This window comes from Periplaneta americana, chromosome 14 (assembly GCF_040183065.1).
Source record: "Periplaneta americana isolate PAMFEO1 chromosome 14, P.americana_PAMFEO1_priV1, whole genome shotgun sequence".
NCBI classification, from domain to species: domain Eukaryota; kingdom Metazoa; phylum Arthropoda; class Insecta; order Blattodea; family Blattidae; genus Periplaneta; species Periplaneta americana.
The window spans coordinates 148,556,868-148,566,189 of NC_091130.1; the positions used below are offsets into that span (position 1 = coordinate 148,556,868).

At 34.7% G+C, this 9,322-nt stretch overlaps 1 non-coding gene across 1 annotated transcript; it reads right to left on the reverse strand.

Annotated features, from left to right (window-relative positions):
• Positions 1-384: 384 nt before the first annotated feature.
• On the reverse strand, positions 385-456 carry TRNAE-CUC (transfer RNA glutamic acid (anticodon CUC)). The gene has a single exon. It is a non-coding gene; the product is annotated as a tRNA-Glu (tRNA).
• Between the last annotated feature and the right edge of the window lie 8,866 nt (positions 457-9,322).

The window sequence follows — 9,322 nt, forward strand, 5'->3', positions numbered from 1 at the left end:
TTTGCAAGAGAAAAACATGGAACTGAGTGCTTTAGGGCATTACAAGAAGCCTGTGAGAGAGAAGTCCTACCATACTGAACTAATGCAAATTGGGTGGAAGCGAGGCATTCGCTTTCAATCAAGAGTTGACATCCCTAGAGCTTTTGATTGATCAGTGAGAGAGATATCCAGAAATGCTGCTGCAGATGGAGTCCGCCGTCTTATAAGAATTTGGCAACGTATTGTTGACATGGCAGGAGACTGTATTTGAAGTATGTAATGTCAAAAGTAACCTAAATAAATTTAATGTGAAACAGTAACTATGTTGCTATTACTTTTCGAATGTCCTAGTATTTAAATAACTCGTTAAAATTAGGCCTATATTGTGTTGAAAGAAGAAAAAATTTCCGGTACCGGGAATCGAACCCGAGCCTCCTGGGTGAGAGCCAGGTATCCTAACCACTAGACCATACCGGAGCACAACAAAACCGCTTCTTGGTAAAACAGAAAATTGGCATTGGTTCAATCCGACGCTGCCGACAGCATCCTTCCCCACTCTTCCCCCTCCCGTACATTTTCCGCTACTTGTTGTTCAGCAGAATGCATAGAGATGTGTCTTCAACAAGCTGTAGAATGCACATTGCTAGATAAAATTCTCTTCATTAAATTTATTTAGTGCTTACCCTAATAGTAGGTATTTGTCTTCATCATAATATGACCCAACATCAAATTAATTTGTCGTGACATACAATGCAGAAAACGTTGTGTTTTCTTGTATAAATACTGTGCATTGATGTAGACCTACGGTGAAAACTGCATTGACTTCTGTAGTAATCTCAGACCTCGAGTGACATTTATTAGGACTATTTCGTGAATAAAATAAAAATGTAAATACTATATCCCTAAAATTCGATTACAAAATGTTAATAATAGTATATTTACTAATACTTAACCTATACCGTGCCGTCGCGATCTAAGGCATCCTGCCTAGGACTCGCGTTACGGAATGCGCGCTGGTTCGAGTCCTCATGGGGGAAGAAATTTTCTCATGAAATTTCGGCCAGTGTATGGTACCGGTGCCCACCCAGCATCGTGATGCACTTGGGGAGCTACGATAGGTAGCGAAATCCGGTTGCGAATGCCAGCTATAACGGCTGGGGGTATCATCGTGCTAACCACACGATACCTCCATTCTGGTTGAATGATCGTTCACCTCTGCTTCGAGATGTGAGCGTGAGGCCAGCAGCCGGCTGGTCGGTCTAGGCCTTTCACGGGCTGTAGCGCCAAGGATTATTATTATTATTATTATTATTATTATTATTATTATTATTATTATTATTATTATTATTATTATTATTATTAACCTATTCAGACATTGTGAAGTTGAAATAGATGAATATCAATTATTGCAAAAAAGAAATTCGATGTTATTATTCAGTCATGCCAATTGCGAAAAGCGAAATACAGGTTTAACAACGTTAATTACATGTACTGCACTTTTCTCTTATTATTATAACATGAATATATTTTCATTATCTGCTGAAATCATGATTTAATTTAAAATTTTATTATATAATTACAGTAACCTGATTAATACGCAGTTATCAAATCTGAATGAAGGAATGCGTTTTTTTTTCAGATAGCCTACAATGGACATGGAATTAGAAGATACAGATGTGGAAGTAGAATTTCGTACTTTATTTAGTACTTCATCGTTACATTACACACTAAGAACTGTGTAATATGTGTGGGGACAGCTATATAGCAATGCTTATGTATTCACAGCGAGACATGTTGCTACATAGTGAAGCCATCTCTGCATAGATAGGCCTAATTAAAACACGAATTTTATTACGCCATACGGAAGGCAGTTTGATCAAAGACATTATTACTATGCAAGGTCTTTGGGTTTGATATGAGATGTTACATAAATTTGAACATCTGACTTTCTATTAATTGTTTAATTTCATTCACAAAATACAAATTTTATAGGCTACAATTATAGTTTAAGTTACCTGCGGGAGCAGGACCAATGTCAGCTGTGCCTTATTTCGACCGTTACTCACAATCAGTGCTACACGAAAGCATTTTTTTATAGCTCGACAAACGCATTCTCGCTATAGTGTGTAACGGAACTAAAGCTGCATCTACACATTTCAATATTCCAATCGCTTATGCGTGCAATCTGTGAAGAATATTGAAAGAATCAAGTTTAAAAGTTACGTTCAATTAAGATGCATGAAGATTTTGTGTCTACATGGTGCGCCGTTTTGAACGTGGTCTTCACTGCGTAAATATATTAATTAATATTAAATATCAATCTTGCATTCATTGCTTTAAAGTTGAAAGAAAAGTTTAACCGTGTAGTTGCATCTTAATGTATTCATGATCATCAATTTACGGGGAAACAGTTGGCGACAACGACTAAACAAAAGAACGACCATGCGATAAATTGATAGCGATAAATATAGCTTCAAAAATTATCGCAAAGTGTGACTGTGATTGGTTGGAATTCAAAATTTCATTGCACTTCATTGGTCGAAAATGGAATGACATCATATAAACGAAATAGTCACTAGAATTCCTTTAAAAACACAAGAATTTCGACATGTCGGTAAATGACATTTTTTGGCACCAAATGGTTTATCAAGAACACCAGATCTGGTAACAAAATCACCAAATTGGCAACACTGGGTTTGAGACATACTGTATAAGTCTATGCTATACGTTAATAATAATAATAATAATAATAATAATAATAATAATAATAATAATAATAATAATAATGTTTTATTTTCGCTGGCAGATTAAGGCCATAAGGCCTTCTCTTCCACTCAACCAGCCTTAATCAATACAATACATATTTAAATTACAAATATTTACACTACACTTGAAAGATTCTCCAGCAATATTCTTCAGTTAAGTTTTAAAGACTAGTAGACTACATATTTATTTAAATTTAGATAAACCTATAAGGTAAAGTAGTAACTTAATTTATGAGCTAATTTAATTCAATCAATTATAATTAATTTAAGATTTGAGGTAGCTAGTAAAATGATGAAAATTAATTTAATATAAGCTTACTAGGACTATGTTACAGGGGGGAAAATGTGTGTATATATATATATATATATATATATATATATATATATATATAAATCTAAAATATATTTCTATAATGAGCAACTGAAACTGTATAAGGTGAAGAATATAAAGATGTCTTGTGGTGAGGTATAATGAGTAAATTGTTTGATGAGATCTTGTACTTAGCTGATGATATGCGGATAAATTTTGAAAACGAGAAGCCAAATAGATTGGGGTAGCGGTGCGCAGAATTTGAAATAAGAGAACAAGAGAATGCAGGGCTCGTCGATCGCTTAGCCTTAGCCAAGACAGAGTTTGGAAAGACGGGGAAACATGATCATACTTACGAATGAATACTTACATACTTACGAATGGATATAGTGTAGTTCATTTTTAATGTTTACAAAATATTCCACAACTTATCGCAAAAGCAAACTGCACACTGATAAATGTGGATGTAGTCGCCGCTTGCAGGAAACCACAACGACCAACTAAAGCAATTATGTGCCTAACAGGAGAAAAAACGTGTGTGCAGAGATTATACTAGCGTGTAAATCGAGCGCGCGATCATTCAGCCTCTTGCTTCTCAAGAAAATAAAAAATAATGTTGAAGTTACACACACAGACTCTTTCATTTCGTTATCCACTGAATTAAAGAGATTGAAGCTCTTTCAAAGCATTTCAAATATAAATGTGTTATGATATCTGCCGGTAGCCGGGATAGATCTGCTTAACGAGTGGCAGTAGCTGTAAGGATCAAGAAGGTCTTTAAAAAACAAGTGGGTGTTCATGTTTTACTCTATAAGACTGTTAACGGTATATTGAATAACTGTGATTTTCTTAAATTCCTTCAGTTCAATGTAAAAAGAACAGAATCACGTCAAAGGCAACCTTTTGTTATTCCAGGGGCGGCCCGTCCATAAGAGCTGCGGCTTATTGTTGTAGAATCTTATCGAGTTAATATAACAAAATTAATATTCTCTTTTGCCTTATTATTACGTATATAGCCTATCCAGCCTTCAGCAGAACCTAATATTTGCCTTAACTCAAAATGATTGCACGAGTGTAATCCTTTTGATATAGCACGTAAAATACGAAAGAGACTTCTTTTCCAGTTTTAGAAAATTGTTGACCATCAGTATATCTGAGTGTTGCTTTGGTGTGATATTTCAGTACCGTAACAACCAGTGCAAATGTGCAAGCATGAGTGTGTGTGAATTACAGAATATTAATTTTATTTTTCTCAACTTTCCCTTGCGGAGAAAATTGATGTAATGAAGTGAAATTAAAGGGTCGTTCGTTACCCGACTTAAATCTTACTCAAGCTTCATCCAGCCGAAATAGTGCATATATGTAAGGGAGTATAAAAATGAAATTTACGCTAAGCATTTGTAGTTGCCTCTTCTTCGATGGTGATACTGCATAGACTAGGAGTGGTGTGACAGATTTAGGACATTTGGCCCTAAAAATTAAAAAGCACGAATTTTCACAATCTCACCTGAAAAATATTCTTTCATTGGCTATGTTAGGCAAAACTAATATTGCTGCGCAATTAAGTGAAGCGAACAGAATAAACATTCTCAAACATAATCAAGAAGTGAGGAAAAATTGTTAAATTATTTTTAAAAATATTGATTTTATCAAATTTTGTGGCCAATATGAACTTCCCCTTACGGGACATGATGAAAAAACGATTCGAAGAACTCTGGTGTATTTCGTGGGTTGCTACAGTCCGTGAGTAATCTAAACGAGACTCTCAAAAATCATTTGGAACATGCCACTGTTTAAAGGTAATCCTAAGACAATCCAGAATGAACTGTTAGATTGCAAGTTGAGTGTCTGCCGATCAGAAATTCAGACTGAAATCGATGGTATTAGTTTTTTTCAGCGATTAGCAAATTATGCCACAGACATCTCCCAACTAAGTGAGAAAGTTTTGGTTTTTCGATATGTAGTGCATTTATTTTTGCCCTATACTTATTAGTAATGGTATCAAGAAGTGAAATTTGTATGTACCAAAATCTACTGCAGCTCTCCCAATCCACAAGTTCACGAGCCGCCACTGTGTTATTCCCATTCCTAGAACTGTTTTCTTGAAGAACTCTCCGTTGTTTGTTATGTGTAATACTTACAACTCTCTGTTTTTAAACTGTGATCCTCAATTAGATTTCAGTTGCTTGGTTTGACTCTTGATAATAAATTCAATATGGATCGTCATATATATATATATATATATATATATATATATATATTTACTTTGTATTAAATTATCTAGAGTCATTTTTTGTTAACACAATTGAAAACTTTGGTATCCAAAACTTATCATAGAGTATCATATTATGCATTTTTAAATAGCGTATTGTTATATGGTATTCGTATTTGGGATAATAGCTCTGGTATATCAAAATTACTTATCTTGCAAAAAAGGCCTTACATTACGGCTGCCCCTTTTAATGCTCATTGCAGGCCGTTATTTAAACAAGAAAAAATACTGACTGTAGTGAATCTCTATATATTTGAATGTTTACTTAGGGCAGTGATGTCAAAGCAAGCGCATTTTTCTGACCTTGACGTCGTGCGCGGACAACAAGTGGTAAGTATGAAAAGAGGAAGGATTGTGTATATGAATAAGCAGCCTGTTGGATTAAGAAAACAGTGGTGCACAAACTTCAAACGGAACGTGAAATTTTTAGTCGTTATTTTTATATGGCTTCTTTCTGTTTGATATTATCTATTTTGTCTGTAAAACAAAAGTACTAATACCAATTACTTAATATTGCACTTGTGTTTTAAATGTTAATAACATAATAAAGATTTAAGAAAGAATATTCACATAAATTCCATAGTAGTACAACTATACTGTACTAAATGCATGAAACACATCATTCATAAAGAAAGTGATATCCTCAAAAAAAGAGATTGAGTATGACATGATAAGTTGGAATTGATACTGATGGTATCTTTAGCCTTATAAAAGCAATCAATAAACTAATCAAAACAATATTACAGTACAAAGCAAAGTTACCTAGGTGCTCTATATGTTTTAAGTGTAACTAATATTCCATAACAAAACTCTTATCGCATTATGCTTTTGAGGTGATACTGGTGAGCAACTTCCTATCATCAGAATATTAAATTATTTTCTCGAAATGTGCTGAAGCTATAGAGCTGACATTTTTACAACATATATGGGCACGTATCTTTTGCTTATGATGTAACAGTAGTTGCTTTGTTAATTCATTTCCTTACAAATAATTTCCATGAGAATATTTTCAAAATTTTCAATACACTATCTTCAGTAATACATATTTACGATATATTAGATTTACGAAAACATTCTGTAAGGCTACTGAATAAATAGGACTATATCTGAAAAGTTCACTTTTCTATTAAAAAAAGTTGAGAAAATATTTCTTTTGAATAAAAAAAAATCAAACTTGTGAAAAATGAGCATTAAAAATAAAACTTACATTCTTGTAATGCACTTATACTTCTCAGGCAAATCTAAAAATTAACATGGATACAGTTTTAATAAGTTCTCTTCCCTTTATCCTTTGAATCAGTGCTGGCCATCCCTGTATATAGCTCGACCAAGCGGCATATACTACCTCTTTCGTCTGTCTCTTTCCTTTCCGCTGTAAAGCGCTCAGGCTCTCTTGAGCTCTAAAGCGCGCGCTTGCTCCTATGGGCATCAATTGACACGACTGGGATAAATGAATGAAGTGAATGTTTATTTAATATACGCATTTCGGAGTCATAAAATAATACTGGGACAGCAAGAATATTACAACATTTAATTACCTGTGCTTCTAGAGCCTATTTAATATTTTATTATCTTGTGTTGGTACTCCTATTGCAGAATATTTAACCAAGAGGGTAGAAGTCAATTAACTTGCAGCGTAAGAGAAATGAGGTATGAAAGCTATTGCTCACTACGTCCATGTGCCATTTCATGCACAACTAGGCTATATCACTGTAGATTGGAGCAAGGAGAGCAAGTCGAAATGAGCGAGCGTTTATTTCGCACTTAGTGATAAGAACGTGCCAGCTAACCTCCGTTTCCTCACCGCCAGGCACAGGATGCATTTGCTGATAACGACGTCCTTGTCGGGAAACTGGTAGAAACTATAAACCCATTATGATCGTCGGTGAGTAGAGAAGATAAAAACCCCCTCATAATACGAGTACAGTATGGGCTATTCCATATGAAATCGATCAGTAAAAAACCTCGCATTTTTTATACTCTAATTTTTCCCCTACTTATACAAGATGCTGAGGGGAGTACATTTTCAAAAATATACTATCGAAAGTCAAACGATTTTCGTATTATTGAGCGACAAATCTAACGTATTTTATAAAAACAAGCCTCTTTCAGCGCTCAGAACTCTGGAACCATTTACTGCAGAACATTGAACGGGAGCTCATCTTGAAGCTGACATTTGGTAGGTTATGTTAAGAAGTAATCCTTATTTTTATTGTATACAGAGAGACAGATAATCTGATTTTACTTGCTTTTAGGCTTTTTGGCCATTTGTAAAAATGTAAAAAAGTATTGAGAAAAAAACCTTGCATTATTAAGAGGGATTCGGCATTGTTTGCTTAATGGCTCGGCAATAAGTTTCGAGGGTATTAAATAGATTATTTTCACACGCCTCGACTTGAACGTCGCAGTACCGCACGCACTGGCCGAGAGCTGAAGATAAGCGAGAGTTGGGCGTCATTTTACTCCTGTGTTTATGAAAACCTGTGATAAAGCTAGCAAAGCCATGACTGCTAGACGACACATCACGTGTTTATGTCTCCTGGCCTTGCTTGCCTAGGCTAGCTCCCGCCTCACAGTCAGCTGGTTAGTTCACGCGCGTACTATTTATTTTATTTATTTGATATTTTCAATACTTTCTTATCAACGGTGCACCAGTAAAAAATATGTGTTTATTTGTACTTTCAATGCGGAATCTAACCATATATTTTTAAAATATTTTTTCGTGGGCAAAGGCGTCTTAATGAAGAAAAATCTAAATTTCTCCATTTCCATAAAAAGTAAGAAAAACTGTTTACATGTCAATATAAACTTTAATTTCTCAGCATCAAAATAAACCATGATTTTGATCATTGGGTGAAAGGGTTTCGGAGCCACAACAGTTTAAAGTTGCTAATTTTATGAAAATACGATAAATTTAAATATTTTTAATTTAAACACTATGAAGTTCTGATGCCTCAAACTTTGCACAAAGCATTGTATCACAGTTGTCTACGGACAGAAAAAGTTTCATTGTATTTAAAAATTGCGAGGTCAATTTTCTCTATATTTCGGTCGATTTGAGATGGAATAGCCCGTATGTATGACATTTTCCAGTTCACAACACCTGCACTTAGTCCATACTTTACTCTTCACAGCCCTCAATTCTTAGTGAGGGAGGTTGCAATTTAAAGATATCAAACCGGAAAACAAAAGTGCTTCGTTTTTGTGAAGATAATCCAATTTAGGATTGAAGTAGTGGATAATAAAACTATTGTTTCAATTACCTAGGCTGATATCTCTCTTGCATAACCTCTACAGATGTTCAATAATCCAGACCTAAGCAATTTACACATTCTTAAATCTATATATATATATATATATATATATATAATTTGAAGTGGTAATGGAAATTACGGGAAAGCGGCTGAACGGATTTTAATGAATGACATGTCATTTTCAAGCTTGGCATCCAAGGATTTTCATAAAAATAGTAACTTTCAGTGAAGCATTAGTTTTCCTACATAATTTTCCTATTTTTCAAAATCCATCTTTCGTCAGTTTTGAGAACTAATTGCAATTCAGCAGTCGGCTGTGATTTCAGAATAAAACAATGCTACTCTACACCTCGCTTGTACGACCTCTTTTAACTTATGCAGCGCCAGTGTGGGGGGACTGCAAATAAGACTCACATGCATCGCCTACAAGTTCTCCAGAACAAGTTCCTGCGTACTGCAACAAATGCCCCCTGGTTTGTAAGAAATCAACAACTGCATCAAGAATTGGGAATTCTTCCACTAGAACAGTACATCCATTCAATGTCAAAATCTTTCTTCAACAAACTTCCTGGTGTTCCTGGTGTTGTGACATATAACATTGGAGCAAGATCTTGTCAGCCATCTAGACTTAAAAGGAAACTCCCTCAAGACACCCTTCTTAGCGATACTGACGACTCTTCATAAATTTAACACAGAAAATCATCATATTTTTATTCACATAAATGTTTAATTAATTAATTTC